The following is a 25,895-nucleotide window of genomic DNA, read 5'->3' as shown; positions in this document are numbered from 1 at the left end:
CATGGTCAACAAAAGAGTCCGAAATGCAGTACTTGGATGCAGTCTCAAAAATGACAGAATGATCTGTTCATTTCTAAGGCAAACCATTCAATATCACAGTAATCCAAGTCTATGCCCCAACCAGTAACGCTGAAGAAGCTGAAGTTGAATGGTTCTATGAAGACCTACAAGACCTTTTAGAACTAACACCCAAAAAAGATGTCCTTTTCATTATAGCAGACTGGAATGCAAAAATAGGAAGTCAAGAAACACCTGGAGTAACAGGCAAATTTGGCCTTGGAATACAGAATGAAGCAGGGCAAGGGCTAATAGAGTTTTGCCAAGAGAACACACTGGCCATAAAAAAGACTCTCTTCCAACAACACAAAAGAAGACTCTACACATGGACATCACTAGATGGTCAATACTGAAATCAGATCGATTATATTCTTTGCAGCCAGAGATGGAGAAGCTCTCTACAGTCAGCAAAAACAAGACTGGGAGCTGATTGTGGCTCAGATCATGAACTCCTTATTGCCAAATTCAGACTTAAATTGAAGAAAGTGGGGAAAACCACTAGACCATTCAGGTATGACCTAAATCAAATCCCTTATGATTATACAGTGGAAGTGAGAAATAGATTTAAGGGACTAGATCTGATAGATAGAGTGCCTGATGAATTATGGATGGAGGTTTGTGACAGTGTACAGGAGACAGGTATCAAGACCATCCCCATGGAAAAGAAATGTAAAAAAACAACATGGCTGTCTGAGGAGACCTTACATATAGCTGTGAAAAGAAGAGAAGTGAAAAGCAAAGGAGAAAAGGAAAGATATAAGCATCTGAATGCAGAGTTCCAAAGAATAGTAAGGAGAGGTAAGAAAGCCTTCCTCAGCGATCAGTGCAAAACAACAGAATGGGAAAGACTAGAGATCTCTTCAACAAAATTAGAGATACCAAGGGAACATTTCATTCAACGATGGGCTTGATAAAGGACAGAAATGGTGTGGACCTGAGAGAAGCAGGAGATATTAAGAAGAGGTGGCAAGAATACACAGAAAAACTATTCAAAAAATATCTTCACAACCCAGATAATCACAATGGTGTGATCACTCACCTAGAGCCAGACATCCTGGAATGTGACATCAAGTGGGCCTTAGAAAGCATCACTAAGAACAAAGCTAATGGAGGCGATGGAATTCCAGTTGAGCTATTTCAAATCCTGGAAGGTGACGCTGTGAAAGTGCTGCACTCAATATGCCAGCAAATTTGGAAAACTCAGCAGTGGCCACAGGACTGGAAAAGGTCAAATATGTTAGGTATGATCAAAGAGTTAGTACATGGTAGAAAGAAAGAAAGAAGGAGCTAGTCGCTTCCAACTCTTCACAAACCCATGTACTATAGCCCAGCGGGCTCCTCTGTCCATGGGATTTCCCAGGCAAGAATACTGGAGTGGGGTGCCTTTCCTTTCTTCGGGGGATCTTCCTGACCCAAGGATTGAACCCAGGTCTCCTGCATTGTAGACTGATTATTTACTGTGTAAGCCACCAGGGAAGCCCTGGTAAATAGCAGAACTATCACTTAAATTAAATATCTGGGTTACTTTTTCCTTATTCAAGATCCATCTTGTCTCTGATATCTACTAAACAGAGGTTTCTGTAGTAGAAGTTATGCTAGACCCGTGGACCACTGATATAAACTAATCAAAGTAGTGAAAACAGAATTAGTTATTGAGTATTATGGCTAATTCAATAATGAGGATTCCATTTAGGGTGCAACCAACACTCTCCTATATTGCTATAGGTACAATAGGTAAAATGGTACAACTCCTCTGGAAAACATTTGGCAGTTTCTTATAAAGTTAAGTAGACACTTACCTCATGACCTAGCAATGCCACTCATATTTTCTCAGATGAAATGAAAACCTGCATTTATTTAAAAACCTGAACATGAATGTTTATACCAATTCTGTTCACAATCACCAAAAACTGAAACAACCCAAATATTCTTCGGTTGCACAATGGTTAAACAAACTGAGCTATATCCCTACAATGGAATACCACTCAGGAATAAAAAGGAACAATCTACTAAAAACATACAACAACATGGGCAGATCTCAAAGGCACTATACAATATGAAAGAAGTCAAACTCAAAAGGCTACATACATATAGCTCCTTTTATATGACATTCTGGAAGAGAGAATATGACAGAAGAGGTAACCAGAAAGAAATCATCAGGGCCAGAGTTGGGGGGGTGGGTTGACTATAACTTGGTATAAGAAAATTTGGGGGAGTGGTAGAACCATATATTGCTTATGATGATGGTTATGTGATTGTATACATTTGCTGGTTATCACAGTACTGTACAAAAAGAAAGGTCCATTTTACTGTACTTCTTAACTTAAAAAGAGAAAAAAGTCAAGAGAAGCAAAAAATAATAATTAGGTGCACAATTACCATAAAACCCAGCAATTTCACTCCTAGGTATTTACCCAAGAAAAACAAATATCTATGTCCCCAAAACACTGTTATAAGGAATGTTTAGAAGAATTAAAAATAATAAAATTGGGCCAGGGAGAGAAGGAAGATAGGGTTGGTATCTAATTCTCATTTCTCATATGGGGAGACAATTGATATTGCAAGCTGATAAATCAAGAAATCATAGGTACTTGCACATTATTTGATATTAATAGAGCTAAATAAAAGAAGAGCTTAAACAGAAGCAATTAAAATTGTTTCCTCTAGGGAATGAGATTGAAGCCAGGGAAGGGTGGGGCAGAAAACAAGTACCTTTTTATTATGTATTCTTTTTTTTTAAGTTAAAATTAGTTTTTTGAGTTTTATTAAAAACAATTGACATATATCACAGTATAAGGAGGATATCACAGTGGTTCAACTTACATATATGTATTCTTTATTATTTGATTTTCTCATCTGGTCAATATGTCACTTCACTTAAAAATCTTAAAGTTAAGAAAATTTAATATGTTTCTCAAGGGTATCATCAAATTAGTACTTTTTTCAAGCTAAATCTCATCAGTAAACCAAATCTGATGATATTTTTTTTAATAAGTAAAATCATACATATTAGATTTTCCCCTGAACCTGAGAAATATATTGGAAATCACAATTATTTATGAGTGTCTCTGTGCATTTAAACTTGTACTAGGCACCATAGAGTGGAGAAATGATAGAGTCAGAGGTAATCCCTTCAAGAGGCTCACTTTCTGGAAAACAAAACATTTTAAGCAATTTTAAGAATGCTTGCCAAGCAGCATTCTCAACCAAGGTGATTGATGTCAATGAAGAACAAACTTCCTCTTAACCTGGAAGGTTGATAAGGCAAGTTTCTTTTCCCATCCAAACAAGCCAAGACCAGAAGAGAAAGAAAATAGTTTCCAGGTGAGAATACTCTTAGGGAGTTTTATATGACACAAAGGAAAGCAGAACACATTTATTTTCCATTCCTCCCAGCTGTTCTAATGTTATAAAGTGCTGCTGTCCTACCCATATACATCTGCTTACAGAATGGCATCTGCAGATGATTGCCTCCAGGTGTGTGCCTGAAGGAAGATCCTGAAAGTCAATGCAAACTGGAACCTGGCCTCCAGAGCAGATGCTGGTCTGCAGAAACCTGCAGACCTGTGCAGATATATTTTGAGAAATAAAGTTGAAATCAAGTTTTGAAAACCAGAGAGGGCATAAATTAAGAACTTGGGAAATTATTTTTAGGACATTTTATATATACATATTGAGAACATTTTTTTTGTATAAAGCTGCTGTGTGGCTCATAAATAAAACCAGTGGGTTCTCACGGGAAGGAAATCCAAAAAGAGGGTCTATATATGTACAGAGAGCTGATTCACTTTGCTGTACAGTAGAAAGTAACACAACATTGTAAAGCAACTATATTCCAATAAAAATAAATCTACAAAACAATGACAACAACAAAAAAATCTTGGGGTTCTATTTTTTTTCTCAAAGATGAAACAATCTGCCATTTATGCCAGACATTTTCTATTTGCTATGACACCTTGTCTGGATGCAAAGAACTTAAGAGATTCCAAAGAAGCAAAATCCTTCCAAGATGAAGCAACTACAGAAAATTCAAAGACTGAATGATAGGGATCACGACAAAGTATTTTCCAGTAGGGTATCCTTAATTAAAAAAGAAAAAACTTGTTAAAAATAGGAAGAAATATACAAATATCATATTTACAAACACCTGAGTCAGTTTATTTCTTGAAAAATATTTCTCCAAAGAGCATTCTTGAAATGGCCCAGATTTAGCTGGAGAGAAGTGGAAAAGATGATTAAGTTTTCTATTAAACAGATGAATGACAATTTATTTGTGTATCCTGGTTGTCCCCATGAGGGTGCTCTTGTACTATCGTTCTGTTCTGTAACATGTTCTAGAAGAGTTAATTAATCAAAAATCACAGTGGTAGTCAAATCCTTACTTTGTTGCAGAATATTAATTATATGTATATATACTCATGGCCATGCACATTTTTTTAAAGAATGATAGCAAGCTACCAGAAAAGAAAACAGATATGTTTCTGGTTCTATGCTTCTTCCCTTACAGGCTTTAAGGTATTTTGAATATTCAGTTCCAGATACTATTTGTTCTTTCATTTATTTATTTATTGTTGAGTGTGAATTTTGGTAGTTAGTAGCAGGAAAAAAATTCAAAACAAAACAGAGGCTGACCCTGACCTCAAAAATCTTAGGATCAGGGACTTCATTGGTGGTCACGTGGTTAAGACTCCATGCTCCCAATGCAGGGGGCCCAGGTTCAATACCTGATCAGGGAACTAGATCCCACATGTTGCAATTAAAGATTCCATGTTGCCACAAATAAGACCTGTCACAGCCAAATAAATAAATAAAAATACTTAAAAATTTTAGGGTCAGAATAGAGATGACAAAACATGTAGAAAATCCACAATGGGGGAAGGAGAGAATGCGGCAAATGGAGAAAGTCGCATAGACTCATATACACTACCATGTGTGAAATATATAGCTGATGAGAAGCTGTATAACACAGAGAGCCCAGCCAGGCACTCTGTAATGTTCTAGAGGAGTGGGGGCGGGAGGCAAAAAGGAGGCTCAAGAGGGAGGCGATACATATAATTACAGGTGATTTGCATTGTTGTATGGCAGAAACCACCACAACATTGTAAAACAATTGTCTTCCAATAAAAAGGAAATTAAAAAAAAAAAAGAAAACTCACAATGTAAGTTAAAGTACAAATAAAAAAGATTCTGATGAAATATTAAAGGATAATGACTGGAGATGTTATTTCCAGTTAGAAGAAGCCACAGGTATCACAGAGAAGGTATCATTTAGCCTAGATCTTAAACATGGGTGGGATCTGGGAAGATGAATGAGGAATGACATGATATAATAGAAGAATAACATGATATACAGAAGGAAAAAGTTTGATATATAATTCCAAGTTTTGTTTTATTTGCAAAACTAAAATAAGCAGAAATAGTACAATACCATAATCTACATGATAATCATTGGCACAAGAGATAACTCACATAAATGTTCTCTGAAGTCTAATTTGTTTAATTGAAAGAGCAGTTTGCTTATATGCAGCATTATATTAGTTGCTGTGGTTTAGTCACCAAGTTATGCCCGACTCTTCTGTGACCCCATGGACTGTAGCCACCAGGCTCCTCTGTACATGGTGATTCTATAGGCAAGAACACTGGAGTGAGTTGCCCTGCCCTTCTCCAGAGGATCTTCCTGACCCAGGGATCTAAACCATGTCTCCTGCACTGGCAAACAGATTCTGTATCACTGAGCCACCAGGGAAGCCCACATTATGTTAGAGGTCCTGCTGCTGCTGCTGCTGCTAAGTCGCTTCAATCGTGTCCGACTCTGTGCGACACCAGGCTCCGCCGTCCCTGGGATTCTCCAGGCAAGAACACCGGAGTGGGTTGCCATTTCCTTCTCCAATGCATGAAAGTGAAAAGTGAAAGTGAAGTCACTCAGTCGTGTCCAACCCTCAGCGACCCCATGGACTGCAGCCTACCAGGCTCCTGCGTCCATGGGATTTTCCAGACAAGAGTACTGGAGTGGGGTGTCATTGCCTTCTCCTAGCTAACATAATAAGAGAAGAAATAAGGGCTGTGAGATTAAAAGAAAAATAAGAGAGTCATTATTCACAACTGATATAATCTTCCATCTGGAAAATGCAAAAGTAACTACAGAATAACATACAAAAATTAATAATGTCTTTTATAACAGCAAAAACTAAAGAGCAGGAGTAATAAAATTTGGAGTAGTTCTAATAATTCAAATATGTTAAGTACTATATTCTAGGCTTGTATTATCTCAATCACTCTTCACAACAACTGTATTTAAAAAAGTGCTATTATCATTCCCAAATTAGAGCTAAATAAATGGAGACATACACAGTAGGTAGTAGAGCCACGATTTGAACTCAGGCATTTGGATTGGGAATCCGGACTTCTTAACCCCTATCTACTCTGCACTAAGGGAAAATTCTACTAACAATACTGGCATAATCCATAATGTTGTCAAGAAAAAATCTAACAAAAGAAGAATGAGGCCTGTACAGAAAAAATTATCCAATTTTAAGGAAAGAAAAGTGAAAATGTTAGTTGCTCAGTCATGTCTGAATCTTTGTGACCCCATGGACTGTAGCCCACCAGCTCCTCTGTCCATAGGATTCTCCACACAAGAATAATGGAGTGGGTAGCCACTCCCTTCTCCAGGGGATCTTTCTGACCCAGGGAATAAACCTGGGTCTTCTTGCCTGGAGAATCCCAGGGACAGGTGAGCCTGGTGGGCTGCCGTCTCTGGGGTCCACAGAGTTGGACACGACTGAAACGACTTAGCAGCAGCAGCAGCAGTCTGCATTTGCAGACAGATTCTTTACCATTCGAGCCACCAGGGAAGCCCCAAGGAAGGACATTAGAAAGCCTTTAAAAACTGGAGAGATATACAATGTTCAGAGTTGAAGAGACTCAATAGCATGAAGATGTTATTCTCCATAAATGATTTAGGGATTCAATGCAAATCCCATCAAGACACTAAGTTTTAACTTCAGAAAGTGAAAGTCTCTCAGTCATGTCCAACTCTTTGCGACCCCATGGACATGGAATTCTCCAGGCCAGAACACTGGAGTGGGTAACCATTCCCTTCTCTAGGAGATCTTCCCAACCCAGGGATTGAACACAGGTCTCCTGCATTGCAAGCAAGTTCTTTACCAGCTGAGCTATCAGGGAATCCTAAAATTCATACAAAAAGCAAACAGCCAAGAATGGCCAATACAAAAAGGTAGAACTCCCTCAAATACATACTGAGATGTAATATAACAATACAACATTAGTTACAATGATGTGGCATTTGTGCACACAAAACCCAATAGATCAATTAAATTAGACCAAGAGGTCAAAAACAACCCACTCTGGGAATTTGGCATATAGCATTACAATGCAATGAATTAAAGGATGTTCTACTCAAGGATAAAGGCCAGAAAAATTGGTTATCCATATGGGATAAAATAAAATAAGAAATCTTAACACACTTTATACACCAAAATAAGTTCCAGATGGAAAAGACAAATGGTTATGAACCTCCTGCATTGGAAAAGAAAAAAATATGGTGAAAAGTTTTATGACCTCATGATATGTTTTAAAGTTTCTTTAAATAAAATATATTAGAAAAGATCAATAAATGTGTCTGCTTTAAAACTAAAATACCTATGGGGAGGGATGGATTTGGGAGTTTGGAGTTAGCAGACGCAAACTATTATAAACTGTAAGAATGGATAAACAACAAACTCCTAGTGTACAGCACAGGGAATTATATTCAATATCCTATATTAAACTATGATGGAAAAGTATATGTATATATGTGTGTGTGTGTGTGTGTGTAGCTTAATCACTTTGCTGTACATCAGAAACTAATACAACTTTGTGAATCAACTACACTTCAATACAATGAGAAAAAAGAAAAAAAATTAAAATACCTTTACAAAAAGGCACTATAAACATTTATAGACAAATGAGATAGGAAGAGAATGTGGCAATGTGTGTAACTTATGGGTTTTTTAGGAGGAAAATGGGCAAAGGGTGTGAATAGGTAATTTACAGAAGAGAAACCTCACAGACAAATAAACCTGTATTACTTTGCTCCATCTCACTAGAAATCAGAGAAATGCAAATATAAATTAAAATAACAATGAGTTAAGATTTTATACATAAGTTCACCAGATGTAGAAGGACACACAGACATAGACACATAGTACCAAATCATTTATGCAAATTTTAATCATGAAAAACAATACACCGTTTTGTTTACAGGTTATACTTTTAAATGTATTAAAAGCACAACACTGGAGTAAACATACCAATATCAGAACAGTGGTTGCATATGAGGAGGAAAGGAAGCAACAGAAATCAAAGAAAGTAAAAAGGAAATTTTAGCTGCTTCTAAAAATGATCTGAAGCAAATATGGCAAACTGTCAACAACTGTTACATCAGTAGGCTGGCTACATGCATGTTTGTTACATTATTTCCATACTGTTTTCTGTAGCTTTGAAGATTTTTAAAGTATTTTTTAAATTCAATGAAGATTTTTCAAAATCACTATGCTGCTGCTGCTGCTGCTAAGTCATTTCAGTCGTGTCCAACTCTGTGCGACCTCATAGACAGCAGCCCACCAGGCTCCCCCGTCCCTGGGATTCTCCAGGCAAGAACACTGGAGTGGGTTGCCATTTCCTTCTCCAATGCATGAAAGTGAAGAGTGAAAGTGAAGTCACTCAGTCGTGTCCGACTCTTAGTGACCCCATGGACTGCAGCCTACCAGGCTCCTCCATCCATGAGATTTTCCAGACAAGAGTACTGGAGTGGGGTGCCATTGCCTTCTCTGCAAAATCACTATATTTCCACTATTTTTTCATGTATCTTGATTATTCCAATGAATATACTTGCTACTTCAGTTCATACAGTCCAGGGAACAAAAAGAATGAAATTCAATCCGTGCCCTTAGGAGTTCATTGTGCAGTTGGAGAGCTGTACATGGAAAGAAAGAAAAGACAATGGGACATCAGGAAGATCCTGCAGGTAATCAAAACAAAAAAGAAAATTAACTGCAGAATTTGCTTCATATATATTATCTATAGCTTTTCTCTACTTGTTTGTCTTTAAATTTCTTAAAGGAACCATAACTCCTTGTTACGTCTCCCTTCACTCTAACCCCATAATTTTAAATACTCTCTGCCCCTTTCTGCATCTACAACTTAAACTTTGACTCCTTTTGAAACTCTATTACCATTTGGGCATTCAGGATGTCCACATTATTTTTTCTGCACTCACATTTTTGTTTGACTAGGCCAAACCAGATCCTCTAGGAGTAAGACAGATGATTTGCAAAATAGTGAGTCATTTCCATGTATATGAGCAATAAGGGATTACTTTTCATAATTTAACAGTAGTCTCATTCTCCACCTAGAATGATAAATGATAGCCACCACACTTCAAAGCACCACTGCAGTTATTCATTGGCCATTCCCTTTTAGAATAAGCTCAAAATGGAGACAAATATTTTCAAAGACAACTTAATGTGTGTTTGTAGAATACATAGAGTTATAACAGAAGGGAAAAAAGAAGGTATTTGAAAGAATTTTGCAAACATATTTTATTTTTCCAAGTAGGAGTGGAGGTTGTAAGAATAAAGAATTCACGAAAAAATTTCAGAAAGAAAAAAACAAAGAAACTTACCAGAAAGGGAAAATTGATGATAGCTAATCTAAATACTAAACAGGGTTTTAGAAATAAATGTGGATATCTGTCATAAAAAATTTGAAGCCTAAATAAATGTACTTCTTACATGATGGCTCTTGAGATTGCTACTCAGAGAAACTGAAAGTTATTTTCAAAATCATGGTGTTATAGAACAGGATCTATAAAGTTTTCTGTTGACAGTATCTTAAATATGACATTCTTCAATACAGAGTAAGTCTATTATGTTGAAATATAACACAGTTAACTTTCATGTCCATGGTTTCCCTTCCATAGATTCAACAAAGAGAAAATCAAAAATATTTTTCTTACCATAGGAAGTTTCAAAAACAAAACCTGAATTTGCCACATGCCTGAAAATACTTACATATCATTTATATTTCATTAGGTGTTTAAAGTAATTTAGAGAGTAAAGTGTACAGGAGAATGTGCAGTGAGTTATATGCAAATACTATACCATATTATTCTTGCTTGGAAAATCCCATGGATGGAGGAGCCCGGCGGGCTACAGTCCATGGGGTTGCAAAGAGTCGGACACGACTGAGTGACTTCATACCATATTATATAAGAGATGGAGTGCCCAAGGATCTTGGTTTCTGCGGGGGTTTTGGAATCAATCCCCAGCAGATACCAAGGGTCAACTGTCTGTTTATAACAGAGTTTAGTCTCCAACAAAGTAATATTGATGTTTCTAAAGTGCAAGATAGACCTAGGAATTTAAAACCACCACATAATTTAAATTACACAGTTAGGTTGCTAAAACACAGCTTTCACGATTTACTTTCTAAGAAAAAAATTCTGAGAATGTTTTTAAATATGCTAACACTGGCTCAGAATTTGTAGCTGGCTGTTGGTAAGAAATTGCTATTACTAAAATTTCTCTGTAATTACACTTATGGAAGTATGAAAGATATTCCAGAAACTAAGAAAGGTTTTTAAAAGATAAAATTAAAAGGTAATTCCTGATATTTCTACTTCACAAATTAGAAGAAATCTTCAAAGACAAATAAGAAAATACACACTACACCAATATTCACAAAAAGATGAATATTTTTATGGCCTCCTTCTTCCCCCACCTTATGTTGTTTTGTGTCAGAAACCTAGGAAAGGCTGGAAGGACAAAGAGGCCAGCATGACAGGTCCTCTCCCCAGGGCTCTGGCACAGACTCGGGGTGTAAGGAAGAAAGGAAGGGATGACTGGGCCTGAGAATAAAATGAGTAAAAACCTTATGCCGGATTCAGTTTTACAATTTGCAATCTCAACTCTCCACTGTCATTAGAAATGTTGCAATTTCTATTGACAACACCCACTCACCCACTTCCAATGAAATGCTGTAATTCCCTCGGGGTGGGGGGAAAAATGCCAGTCTCTCCGGCTTTCTGAAATTTACAGCTGACCCAAGCACAACTGAATGTAATAGAATCTTTGCTACCTATTTGTAAAAGTGATAAGAGAGGAATAAAGCTAAGTATAGAGTTCAATCTGAGGGAAGAGAAAGCAGGAAAATATTTCAACATAAAGTACTGAAATCAGTCAAGTTCCTAAAATAAGCAAATTAAGAAACTGCCTTGATTTTTATTTTCTTTCTGTCTAGTAAAACACATAGTTTCTATGACTTTTCTATTGGCTTCCCCCCCAGGTCTCTGCTTTCAAACCAGAAAAGAACCTACTTGGCAAAATCTTAAAGCCTATATAATAAAATATGTGCTCTTTAAATATTCAGGAAAAAAAGTAGCATAATTTACATAAGAAAATGCCTAACATGTCACATTCTATGCAAAATTTGGTAAAATTTTGAACAAAGGAAAATTTATATATAGTTTCCCCAGCAAAGATTCTATTTGAATTTTTGCTATTTAAATGTGTAGCCATCAGTTCAATTCAGTTCAGTTGCTCAGTCGTGTCTGACTCTGCAACTCCATGGACTGCAGCACACCAGGCTTCCCTGTCCATCACCAATTCCCGGAGTTTACTCAAACTCATGTCCATTGAGTCGGTGATGCCATCCAACCATCTCATCCTCTGTCCCCTTCTCCTTCCGCCTTCAATCTTTCCCAGCATCAGGGTCTTTTCAAATGAGTCAGTTCTTCACATTAGGTGGCCAAAGTATTGGAGTTTCAGCTAATTTGATATAATGCAGGGTTTCTCAACTTTGGCTCTATTGAAATTTTGGGCTGTATAATTTTTGCTGTCTTAGAGACCCTAAGGAAATACTAGGAAATAAAAACATTTCTCTATAATTACTGACATTTATTGATCTTGCAAATTCTATTCACACAATTTTTAAATAGTCTGAAATAACAATTCTTCATTTATAAATTTTAAGCTGTAGTCTTGGGCTTAGCAGAAAGCTAGCTCACAATTCATTTTACATAGTTATCAAAAGAGAATGTAAAGTCTCCCCAGCAGTTTGTTTTTTATTTCACAGAAATGATTCATATTATACACATTAATTATTAAAGTGTTTAGACTTTTCTGAATATTACTGCTTTTAACCTTATATCAAATAATAATTAAATGTTAATAATTAACATACCAAACAAATTTCATTATACAGCAATAGAAAGATTCTCCATCATCTGGTCTTAATAGTCACTATTTATTGAGTCTTGAAGGCTGGGAACTATACTAAGGACTTAAAAATAGTTTTCTCTATTTTCTATATATTTTCATAGACAAAAAATATGAAAATAATTTTATTTGGCCATGCTACTCAGATTGCAGAAACTTCCTTGACTAGGGATTGAACCCAAGCCAGAGCAGTGAAAGCATGGAATCCTAACTACTAAACTACCACGGAACTCCCCAAAAATGAAAATTTTAAATCAAATGAATGTAATATGTGCACCTCTACCTGAAGAAAATTTACTTTGGGAAAAAATGACTTACTGAAATTTATTGGTCTCTCTTGATACTAATAGATGAATGTAGAAACAAGTATATGATTGAAAATGGAAAGCTGAGGAAAGTATTATCTGGCAAATTTTCTCAAATTTTAATGCATTTTATTAGACTCATATCTCCTATTTTGTCTCCATCCTTTACTGAATGTTCATTGCACCTCAGAACATGCTACAATATTTAATTTTCATATATATTAAAGCAGGCTTTGTTTCATCTGAAATGATTGAGTAACTCAAATATGCAACTTTTTTAAAAGATAAAAAGAAAGATTGAGATGCTAGTAATTTAAAATCTTTTTCTGTTTTACAAAATCCAACCCATGAAGTGTTTGTGTGTTGAAGTCACACCAATCAGTATATCTATGCTTGGGTCCTACAAGATCTACTATATAATTATACAGAAATTGTTCATCAGAGGTAAAAAGTCTATCTCATATGGATATGAAATAAAGAAACCTTGAAAAATAAATATCATAAACATGAAAAAATCTTTGTTTGAAAGAATCATTGTGAAAAAAACCTAAACAAGAGCATTTTTGAGTTTAAATATTACATAGTTGAACTAACATAAATCAAATGATGCATTATAGACTATAAACAATGTCAATATTCTTCTTTTTACTCAATCTTTCAATTTTGATATGGACAAACAACTGCAAAAGCAGGGCAAATTATGTCTGTCCTTGCTAAACGCAAAACACCTATTAAAAAGAGTTGACAATAAGCAAAAATTTTTATCAATTTACATAATAAATTCAGAGGGAGACAGAAACATGCTGATAAGCATTGTCCCAATCTTGTAAATCTGGATTTATAGTTACATGTTTATTTGGTATTCGAGAATATGCCTCCTCAACAGCAAGGGGACAGTTAAATAACCTCAGAAGGTCCAGTTCATATGTAACCTCATGTTTTGGTTATACTGAAGCCTCGATAAGGAATTTATTCAAAGAGAAAATCAATATTTTATAATATCTGCATAATGAAGGAGTGAATTGTACACATCACCATACATTTTTCAATTAGTAAAGAATTTACCATTTTTTATTACCAATTATCATTCTTGCCAATGAAATTTTTAACTTCTAAGTTGAAATTGTATAACTAGCAAGTACTTTTTATTCACTAAGCAAATGCAAAAGTAATTTTGCTGACATCTAGTTGATTTTTAACGAACAAAACAAACATCACTCCCAGACTAAGAAAGTTTTGGGTGTTTGATACTAAACTTATTGATTCTCAATTATTATTTTCTAATTATAACTGGAAAGGACCAACGATTGTGCTCGATATGTATAAACTGCTTCATGTAAAATGTTGTCTTGCTGTTGCATCTTTATTCAACATCAACTTCCAGATGGGAACTATTTTTCATGGTTCATAAAGCCAAATCCAGCTGCTACATTTGGACCTACATAAGGAATCCACGTTTTATTGCCTTCTCAATGCTTATAAAACAATTGCTGTTGCTTCTTTAGCCGTGGTACAACCCACTCTTCTCAGTGCAAATGAGATATCCAAAAAGAACTTGTAATGTCTTTATAGTTGATTACTTAGCAGTGCTATGCGTAATAGGATCCTGATTTTACAACATTTTCTAGATATCTAAGCTAGCTTAAACAAAAACAATCTTCAACAGTAACCATAGATTGAGCAAATTACCAACAGTGTTTGTAAAATTTCCTATGAAAACCCACAATGGTTATTAAATACTTCTGTAATCTTAGCTTTATTAAGAGACAGGAAGTGCACAGCTTCCTCTCTTCTCACTCAGCTAATCTGACTCTTTGATGGTCATGCGTTTGGAATAACCATGGGGTTTCCACCACAGCATCTCTTCCCACAGCTAAATGGAATTGGAATTAACCCTGTCAAGCCTCAAGGAAAGAAAAAAAAAAGAGAGAGAGAGAAAGAGAAAAGGAAAGGGGGAAAAAAGAATGCATCTCATTATTAGAACAGAAATACAAATGGAACTTTGAGTGAGTAGCCATTATATTAAATTTTGCCCATTTAAGTTTAGGACATTTTTGGCAGGGCCACCAATAGAAAAAGAAACATCAATTTTAGAAAATGAGAGTTAGCTTTCAAAATGACCCATGGTTATGCTTTATTACTAGCTATAGATGTCAAATGTTTGGTATCTTCTCAATCACATTTCTTAAATATTTTCTTAGATTCTAAATTAATATCTGCTACTGTTTTTTAGCCAACAGACCCACAATCTCAGAAGGAAAAAAAAAATAGATGGAAAAGTCAGTACCTAGTGAGTTAATGTAAGAGTATGATAGGGAGGCAAGTTTTCTATGAATTGGGAAGCACAGGCTATAGTAAACCGCTGGATAATCCCTGTCCCGCTGAGTGGTTGCCCCAGAGGTCTGATACAGCGCCAAAGCCTCTTATGCATACTGAGACAAAGCTGATTTCAAGCCGAATTCAGTTCCTAAAGCTACCATCCTGCTCCCTGACAACCTCCAGTCGCACTGCCTCTGTATTTGTGTTTCCTGCTGTTTATGTTTACTTGTTCCCAAAGCCACAATAGCTACAAAAACAAATACTTGTTATGCAATGTTTTGTTGATGCAGGTAAAGTACTCTGCTCTCTTTTTTACTTGGACCTAGCTTGTGCAAATAGGTTTTTAATATATGCTGAGATTAATGTGGTCATTACAGACCAGTTTAGAAACACGCATTAAACAACAGGTCACATAGCCACCATTTCTATTCCAGAATAATTTCTGTTTTGACCCTTGAGCAAAGATGAGCAAATGGGTATTCTGAAAGAAATGTATTTGAATCGTCTGCTTCCTCTGCCTTGTCAGGTCCCAGTGGATAGTCTGTTTGGATTTTTACCACAATCTTTTTGACCTTTGACAAGGAATTATGCTGACTCGTCTGATTTAAATGTTGCAACATGCTTTCAAGTTATTTTTTTAATTGGACCAAATAGAATATAGGTGATTTCAGGAAGGTATTTTTATTTTTAAGTCAATTTTCTTCAGTCTTCATAAAAATAGGATTATGTCCATTGTGGCTGCATAAATACATAGCCTACAGAAGTGTCTGTACTTTCTCTAGTACAAGAATGTCACTGAAATCCTCTAATGTAATCTGACAGAGGTAACAGAGTACCTTTTTATAAAAAGAAAATCAATAAAGATTAACTTAAATGTAATCATATGTAAAATTCAAAACTGAAAAAATGGACTTTAAGCTTTGCATTACTTAAGGCTAATATAAGCACTGAGAACAACTGGATGGTAAACACATTTTGAATCAGTTTAAAAATTCTGCACTCAAAAAAGAAACTGGGGAAGTAAAAAGAAAAGAATATTCCTGCAATTAAGATATAGATGTCTTTAGAACTCGTCTTTTTACCTATAATTAGATCATTTAAAACTGCAAAATATGTAATTGGATATTAATTAAACAGAAGATATATCAAAATGTTAAATTTTTCCTTGAGTATATACGGATACAAGCTTTGAGAATCTATATAGTTATGAGAACATACAGCTTTTTTTTCCTTTTTGGTTATTATTTTTCTTCTTTATTTAGGGAGTTACTCAAATTCAGTATAAGTTAATTAAATTTTAAAATTTATCATGTTCCTTCCCAGAAGTGAATATTTAGGACACTCAAGACAAAAATAAACATAAATAATAATCAAAATAATAACCTTATAATGTACATTTCTAGTTGTAGTTGTGCTAGAAAACCACAATCATATTTTACATACAGTATCTATACTAATCTGTCATGGACAGCTTCATTTCTATTCTTATGTGCGACACTGTGCTTACTCACTCAGTCGTATCCGACCCTTTACAACCCCATGGGCTGTATGCCACTAGACTCCTCTGTCCATGGGTATTCTCCAAGCAGGAGTACTAGAGGGTCCTCTGTCCATGGGGATTCTCCAGGCAAGAATACATGCTCACATCAGCCTGCAATGTGAGAAACGTGGGTTCTATCCCTAAGTTTGGCAGGGGATTTTCCCAACTCAGGGATTGAACCCAGGTTTCCCACATTGCAGGCCGATTCTTTACCATCTCAGCCACCAGGGAAGCCCTTCTATTCTTATAACAGAGTCCCAAACAACAATATGAAAGGTGGAAACTATTGAGAAACAGAAAAGTAGATGTAAATTTAAAGCCCAAAAGAAGGTCAAAATATAAACAGGCAAGGCACTGCATGTCATCCCATTTCATCAGATTTATAGATTTAGCCAACCTATCTGACAACAACTTATTTCATTGAAATAATTAATGTTTGATAATTCCAGAAATATTATACCAACCTGGAGATAGCGTAAGTCACAACTTTAGTAATTTCCTTATTAACTGAAGAGCGAACATTTTGTTAGTATTCTTTTAAGTGGAAATGGTAATAAGGTAGGACAGAAAGACAAAAAATAAATCAGCTAATAAGAGATTAGAAAGTGATCCCATATTTCCAGACTGAGACTTAGAAAAAAGACAGAAAACATTTACAGAACTGTTATTAATCTTGAACCATTTGTAGTTTTATTGTATTATTCACATGAACATATACAGTGACCCAGTGAACTGTAGCCCCACCAAGGCTCCTCTGTCCATGGATTTCTCCAGACAAGAATACTGGAGTGGGTTGCCATTCCCTTCTCCAGGGGATCTTCCCAACCCAGGGATTGAACCCAGGTCTCCTGCATTGCAGGCAGATTCTTTTATTGTGTGAGCCACCAGCGAGGCCCTCAATTGTCTATATCCATCATTTAGTATCAAAATGGGGGAAAACTATGGGAAAGGAGTAGACAATTATTGTCAACTGGTGGTGGCTTTGCCTCCCAGGAGACATTCAGCAGTGACTGGAAATACTTTTGATTGTCACAGGTAGGGAGTGAGGTGCTGCTTGCATCTGGTAGATAGAGGCCCGGGATGCTCTTAACCATCTTACAGTGTGCAAGACAGTACCCCCACTCCGAGAAGAGAGATATGTAGCCACAAATGTCAGTAATGTCAAGGTTGGAAGACTAAGAAAAACAAAAACAACAAAACAAAATAAAAGATGCTCAATTAAGATTTTTTTCTATTGTTCCCTACTTCCTGGGGAAAGATAGATAAAACTCATGATAAAACAATTTTCATTGCTATCACCTTCATGATTTTACTGATGGTTCTAATTTTCTAGTTTTCTACTTTGAGATAATATTTTAAAGTTTCAAGGCTATTCTTGTGAACATCAACTTTTCTTTGAAGTGTTGTCTCTTTCTCCTAGAACTTTAAATCACAGAAGCTACTTTTTTCTCTCCATCCTCAGGATCAGACACTTGTAGAAGCAAAACCAGAATTTTTCTAGCCTATGAGAAAGAAGAAAGGGAGAAGCCAGGAGCTATAGGCCCTTATCCTAGAAAATGTCTAATAAACTAGCTTTACAAAGATGCTCCAATGGAAATGAACAAACATGGTAGGAATGTGGTAGAAAATTCTAAACTCATATGCTTTGGATGAACTTTGTTTCCCCTCATTTAAAAATGAAGACAAGAAACACAATAATCTTCTAGCCCAGCACTTTCCAAAATACATTCCTCACAATAGCCCCTCAAGAGAAGGATTCAGAGCTGAAATAATATTAGCAAGCATAGCAAACAATTACTGCCATGCTTAAGAGATTCTCAACACACATTATATAGTAAAGATTCTGAGAAATGCTACAATAGACACTTTACTTTACAGTGTTAATTAACCTAGTGTTTGTCAAACTTGACCAGAGGAACCCCACTCCAGTATTCTGGCCTGGAGAATTCCTCATGGACTGTATAGTCCATGAGTTTGCAAAGAGTCAGACAGGACTGAGCGACTTTCACTTCACTTCTGTGATAACAATAGAAAGTAAAATGCATCAAAAATTGCCCCACCTGTTTTATATGTAGTCACTCCTTCCCAACAACTCTTGGCATAACACTATTATTCCTATCTGAGAACCATGAATCAAACCAATGGCACACTTCAAACTACTCTGAGAGAGTTAACTGGAATGAGCATTTTACACATAGCAAATATTTCACAAACATTCTTTCCTCTGTTTCTCATTAAAAAAAAATCTGTAGGTATTTATCCTCTTGTTTTGCATATGAAGAAATGAAGAACGATCAATAACTCTCCCAAGATCACAAAGCCAAAAGATGAGTCCAAAATGAACATTACCCATGGCTGTTTCTGCTCAAAAATGCTGCTGCTGCGTGCTTACAGGCCTTCTGGGAAACTCCTCAGGCTTACTCCCAGCTCTCCTGTGGGACAGCTGAGAGCACTCGCAATCTCTGAGCTGCTTGTCCTTTGTGGCTTAGCTTGGCTAAGACACAGAAGAAACAATTGAGCATATAATTATTTGGATGTCTGGAAATACACAGCAGGCAAAAATGACCTGTGCTAATAATGTATTTATTAAATTAAAAAAAGGCCTTCCCTCTTTTCTAGCTGGAGTTTTCTTACATAAATTAACTTTGCTTAACCTTCCTCAAGTGTTCGCTGATATTCACTAATGTATCATTTCTATGCAGCTACACTAATAATAATAGTATTAAAAATATTAATGAGAAACAAAGGAATATTGGGAACCAGATACCATAAAGATAATGGTTCATATTTTTCACTGATTTTATCTTAAAACATGATAGTATTTACCTATTTATTTGGTAGAAGATGCACTTTTAATAATTATCTTCCCAGACTTGGGACAGAATTTACCTAAGTATGTGCAGTAAGTTCAGTTCAGTTCAGTTGCTCAGTCATGTCTGACTCTTTGTGACCCCATGGACTGCAACACGTCAGGCTTCCCTGTCCATCACCTACTCTACTCATGTGGGTAGCATGCGTGATACCATCCAACCATCTCATCCTCCATCGTCCCCTTCTCCTCCCTCCTTAAATCTTTCCCAGCAACAGGGTCTTTTCCAATGTGCAGTAAACCAATAAATAAAATAAACTTTCGGGGTTTTAGCATTTTGTATAATGAGTGTTACAAAATGCTAAAGGAGCTCTTGCAGTAGATTTTCTTTTTATTATCTTAATCTAATTTCTCACAAAAATGCTATACTAGAAAAATATAACATGTATTGCTTATTTCTTAAGTTGCCTCCTCCTGTAAGTGATATTTTGGTGACCCTAAATATTATCTATAATTAGAAAATCAAGGAGCTTCCCACATGGCACTAGTGGTAAAGAACCTGCCTGCCAATGCAGGAGACATAAGAGATGCAGGTTCAATCCCTGGGTCGGGAAGATCCCCTGAAGGAGGGCATGGTGACCCACTCCAGTATTGTTGCCTGGAGAATCCCCATGGACAGAGGAGCCTGGTGGGCTCCAAAGGGTTGCAAAGAGTTGAACATGACTGAAGCAACTTAGCACACACACACACATACACACACACACACACACAGAAAACTAAGAAAATGAGATCTTTGTGCATAAAACTGAACTATTAATGACAAAGTAACCTGATTCAAGACACAAAATTTTCCTTCTATATAAGCTGGTCCTCAATATTTAAATTCCAGTACCCAAGTGCACTTTTGGACTCTACTTACCAATGTGCTTAGCTCACTACCTATATTTGATCTCAGCTGCTGTATACGTTATTCTCGTGTTTGCTAAAAGGACAAAATCTCTGACAGTCTCTCAATTATGGCCAAATTATCATCTGAGGCTTAAGATAATACTAAAAGCAATTACAACAATATTAATAGATAACATTTAGTTCGTGTTTACTTGGTGCTGCTGCTCCTAAGTCGCTTCAGTCGTGTCTGACTCTGTGCGACCCCATAGACGGCAGCCCACCAGGCTCCCCCATCCCTGGGATTCTCCAGGCAAGAACACCAGAGTGGGTTGCCATTTCCTTCTCCAACGCAGGAAAGTGAAAAGTGAAAGTGAAGTCACTCCGTCATGTCCAACTCTTCGCAACCCCATGGATTGCAGCCTACCAGGCTCCTCCGTTCATGGGATTTTCCAGGCAAGAGTACTGGAGTAGGCAGGTGCCATCGCCTTCTCCTTACTTGGTGTTAGGTACTGTATTAATTGAATTTAATCCTCAGAACAAGCCCACTGGAAAAGTATAAGATAATATGAAACTTAGGCTGTGTTTCTGCAGCCAGCAGGGATGGAACCAGGAATTATAAGCAAGTATCTCAATCCCAGAGCTAGAGCTTTGCACCAGTATGTTATATTACACCCAGGAAGCACCAGAGAACACCTTGATAGCTCCCTTGTTTACATTTATTTCCCTCTTTGTGCTTCCCTGGGTTGCCAGGCAAGTTTTAGAATTCACCAGACTTTCTGGAAGAACTTCAGACTAAGGATACTTTAAGACCTTGCCATATCAAACCTATGATATGACTCCAGAGAGTCATTCTAGTTTAAAGTCACATCCTCGAGCTTCCCAGGAGCTGTCTTATGTGGGAAGGAAACCATCAGTCAGTCACCTGAACATCTGTAACAGTGAACAGCTATTTCAAGAGCCAGAGCTTTGCCCAGTGCATTTTAGGCACTCTCTTGGGAACAGAAGGTTACCCCGCTGGTTTAGAAAGTTGAAAACAAGCACTTAGTCAAGTGATGGATGTGGCATCATGGCAAAAGATGTTTCCTAAATAATGTCACCCTATTCTCAGAAAGCTTAAAAGGAAATTAAAGAAACAAATTCTGGGACTTAGGCTAGGCTAGTAAGCAATCTGTATGTTGACTGTATTCACAATGAACAGCAAAAGTTTAGAGTTAACTGGAAATATCCTAAAGCCATAAACTGGAAACTTCCTGCAATTAACCATATTATTTAACTGAGCATAGGGAAAAAAAGGAAGGCTAAGAAGAATGAGAAGTGGGAAGGAAGGAGGAAAGGGAGGACGGGGAAATAGAAAAACAGGAAGAAAACAGTCAATTTAAAATGTATAAAATTAAACTCCCCTAATCCCACCACAGAGTCAACTAGTATTTTTGCTATTTCTCACATAAACTGAAAATTTTTGTCTAGTCCTGACATATTCCTGGGGTGCATGATATGTAAATGTGACTGATGTGATGAGGTGCACTATCAGATAATAGATGCGACTTGCTTTTTTTAAGATGACATTTTAGTGATTTATGTGAATCTATTTTAACCCATTTATGGAAGTTCTGTACATCTAATTTAGATATGTGAACTGAATTTTTAGTCCTATATGATTCCATTATTAGAAATACATACTTTTAGAAATGAATAAAATGTGTCTGTGGATGTAGTGTGTATTTTCTCCACCCAGTTTCTATCTTTTTTAATGTTACACTCTGTGTGTTTGTGTGTTGACTTCACATTCAACATACCTGAAGGGGTGTATATGAAATTTATGTACTTAAACATTTGTATTTAAATTTATATTTGTAATAAAATTGGAGAGATTATTATTTAATGAAATTCAATTTTCATATTTTTATAAAGTGAAAAATGGCCCCCTTGAGGATCCTATTACATAATGGTATAGAAATCATTTGTTTAATTAATTAATATTTCATATATATATCTTTTCTTAGATTATGTTTAATTGACAGAAAGTACCTGGCCACTAAGTTGAAGATGATCTCAGACATTTAAAATTACTGCCTTTTCTCTTGGGATTTCCCTGGTGGTCCAATGGTGAGGACTCCACACTCCCAAAATAGGCGACACAGGTTCAATCCCCAGTTGGGAAACTAAGATCCTGTATGCTGCACAGTAGGCTCAAATAATTTTTTTTAATTTTTAATAAAAAATTAACAATAAAATTATTGCCTCTTTTCTTCCCTTTCCATGAACTAAGAGAGAATCAAAAAAAAAATAGAGAAAATCAGGATACATACGATGATGATAACAAGAGTATTTGCAGATTGGGTTTTTTATTTTTATGAGAAAATATAGGTACTATGCAAAGGATTATCAATATATAATTTTATACTTCAAATCATCATTAAGAAAAATTAAATGTTACTTTTAAAGGCTAATCAATTATTTGTTTTTAAAGTTAAACATCAAATGTCTAAGAAAACCCTATAAATGGTCTAGAACTATTCGCAGCAAGGAGAGAAATGAAGTGAAGGGCAGGCAAGGGCAATTTTACAAAATGCCTTACAAGCCTGAGTCAAGTGTGTGGATTTGTATTCTAAGGAGAGAAGGAGGCCGTAGAGTTTTGTTTTTTTTTTAAGTCATGGTTATAGAGATATAATTGACTCCTCTGTCCATGATATTTTCCAGACAAGAACACTGGAGTGGGTTGCCATTCCCTTCTCCAAGGCGTCTTGCCGACTCAGGGACTGAACCCGGTTCTTCCACATTGCATGCAGATTCTTTACCATTGAGCTGGCAGGGAAGACCTGGATAATTTACCTCAGTTCAGTTCAGTCGCTCAGTTGTGTCTAACTCTTTGCGACCCCATGAATTGTAGCACGCCAGGCCTCCCTGTCCATCACCAGCTCCCGGAGTTCACTCAAACTCACGTCCATCGAGTCGGTGATGCCATCCAGCCATCTCATCCTCTATCGTCCCCTTCTCCTCCTGCCCCCAATTCCTCCCAGCATCAGAGTCTTTTCCAATGAGTCAACTCTTCGAATCAGGTGGCCAAAGTATTGGAGTTTCAGCTTTAGCATCAGTCCTTCCAAAGAACACCCAGGACTGATCTCCTTTAGAATGGACTGGTTGGATCTCCTTGCAGTCCAAGGGACTCTCAAGAGTCTTCTCCAACACCACAGTTCAAAACCATCAATTCTTTGGCACTCAGCTTTCTTCACAGTCCAACTCTCACATCCATACATGACCACTGGAAAAACCATAGCCTTGACTAGACGGACCTTTGTTGGCAAAGTAATATCTCTGCTTTTCAATATGCTATCTAGGTTGGTCAAAACTTTCCTTCCAAGGAGTAAGCGTCTTTTAATTTCATGGCTGCAGTCACCATCTGCAGTGATTTTGGAGCCCAAAAAAATAAAGTCTGACACTGTTTCCACTGTTTCTCCATCTATTTCCCATGAAGTGATAGGACCAGATGCTATGATCTTAGTTTTCTGAATGTTGAGTCTTAAGCCAACTTTTTCACTCTCCTCTTTCACTTTCATCAAGAGGCTTTGTAGTTCCTCTTCACTTTCTGCCATAAGGGTGGTGTCATCTGCATATCTGAGGTTATTGATATTTCTCCCGGCAATCTTGATTCCAGCTTGTGCTTCTTCCAGTCCAGTGTTTCTCATGGTGTACTCTGCATAGAAGTTAAATAAGCAGGGTGATAATGTACAGCCTTGACGTCCTCCTTTTCCTATTTGGAACCAGTCTGTTGTTCCATGTCCAGTTCTGACTGTTGCTTCCTGACCTGTATATAGGTTTCTCAGGAGGCAGGTCAGGTGGTCTGTTATTCCCATCTCTTTCAGAATTTACCTCACATATATCTAATTTTGAATAGAAGCTCCTCAAAAATTCCATAGTACACATGTATAACTCTCAGATTTAAAGAGAGGCACTTTATAAGGATGGGTTTATTCTCTTGTTTTTTCCAGGGGACATAGTACTTAACTGCATCTATGAAATTGGCACTCCATCATCATCATCGTCGTCATCATCATCATAAAGATGAATATAATTATTATAAGTTTTTTTTACATTAATATATGTGCTCCTTATATATACTCTACATATACATTATATATAAAAAACTATCACACATACAAAAGTAATAAAATTCACCCTTTTCATGTATAACTGTTTGATGATTACAGACAAAAAAATAAAGTTGTGTAATTAACACAGTCAAGAAATAGATCATTTTCATCACCCTAGAAAGTTCTTTTGTATTCTCCCCCACTAGCCACCACTGATCTGATCTTTGTTTCTATAGTTTTTCCAAAGTCTCATATACATGGAATTATGTAGCCATTTGTTTCCTGCTTCTTTCACTCAGCATAATGCCCTTCAGCCTCATCCCTGCTATTGTGTATATCAGTTGTTCATTTTTGCCTAAAGAATTCCACTGTAAGGATGTACTAATTGTTTACCCATTCACTGGTTGATAAACATTTGCGTTGTTTTCAGTTGGGACCAGCTATGGAAGCTGTTAGAGAAGGAGTGACATTATCTGACTTACACTTGAAAAAAATCCTCTGGCTCATTCATGGAGAATGAATTTTAGGGTGTGTATGTCTAAAGTGGGAAACCAGAGGCAGGGAACCCAGCCCAGCAGTTCAGGAAACAGAAGACGGAACAGGTGCAAGTGGAGACGGAGAAAAAAATCAACAGAATCACAATACTGTACTCACTTTGAAAGAAGAGTGTAAAACGTATACAGTAATGCTGCTGCTGCTGCTAAGGCGCTTCAGACGTGTCCGTCTCTGCGCGACCCCAGAGACGGCAGCCCACTGGGCTCCCCCGTCCCTGGGATTCTCCAGGCAAGATCACTGGAGGGGGTTGCCATTTCCTTCTCCAATGCATGAAAGGGAAAAGTGAAAGTGAAGCTGCTCAGTCGTATCTGACTCTTAGGGACCCCATGGACTGCGGCCTACCAGGCACCTCCATCCATGATATTTTCCAGATAACAGTACTGGAATGGGGTGCCATTGCTTTCTTCAATACAGTAAGGAAAGAGTGGTAAAAACTGAAAATGCCTCCTGAGTTTTTGTCTGGAGCACCTAGCTTATTGTGCATATCTTCATTTTCAATTACCTATCTCCATATCACTTTACCATACCCACTCCATGGGTATCATTTAGTAAAATTAAATTTGGGGCATCAAAAACTGGAAAATATAGAATTTTCTATGAAACTAGCAATCTATCATTCAGTCCATATAAAACAAATCTTTCATGACAGTCAGATTACATCTAGAGTTTTATAATAATTCTCTCCAAAACTATCAACAAAGCACAATTTAATTTGTCTTCAGAGTTATACTTGGAACACTAAGAGTAGGTCAGATAAGCTGGGAAATTTTAAATCCTTTCACAGTCACATTTTGGCCTAAATATTAATTTAAGAAAAACATTAGAACTGTAATCTTGCTTGTACTGCGATGTCTGAAGCAGCATATCATTCTGTGAGAGATTATTCCCAAGGTGGTTCTCATTCCACAGAATGAACCAAGTGTCTCCTAAGAAAAAAATAAGGGAATAAAAACATTCTTATGAAGTATCTGCCTTTAACTTAGAATTGAACACTTGCAGTGCACGCCTGGTAGGCTGCAGTCCATGGGGTCGCTAAGAGTCAGACACGACTGA

General features: G+C 36.7%; 1 long non-coding RNA gene across 3 annotated transcripts in view; it reads right to left on the bottom strand.

Moving 5' to 3' along the window:
• LOC147379267 (uncharacterized) overlaps positions 1-25,895 on the bottom strand; it is a 166,060-nt gene that overhangs the window by 51,662 nt on the left and 88,503 nt on the right. The window contains exon 3 of one of the 3 annotated variants that reach the window (XR_015132684.1): positions 8,272-9,034. The exons of the other annotated variants lie outside the window; for them this stretch is intronic. This is a non-coding gene — a long non-coding RNA (uncharacterized LOC147379267). Of the gene's footprint in view, positions 1-8,271; positions 9,035-25,895 lie in introns of those variants that run through there. 3 annotated transcript variants of the gene reach the window in all.

Source organism: Bos grunniens, chromosome 1 (assembly GCF_055505025.1).
Source record: "Bos grunniens cultivar Pamir isolate PY7600 chromosome 1, Bosgru_T2T1.0, whole genome shotgun sequence".
NCBI lineage: Eukaryota > Metazoa > Chordata > Mammalia > Artiodactyla > Bovidae > Bos > Bos grunniens.
Note: the sequence above shows the minus strand (reverse complement) of the source record. Positions and strands in the feature narration are given on the sequence as shown.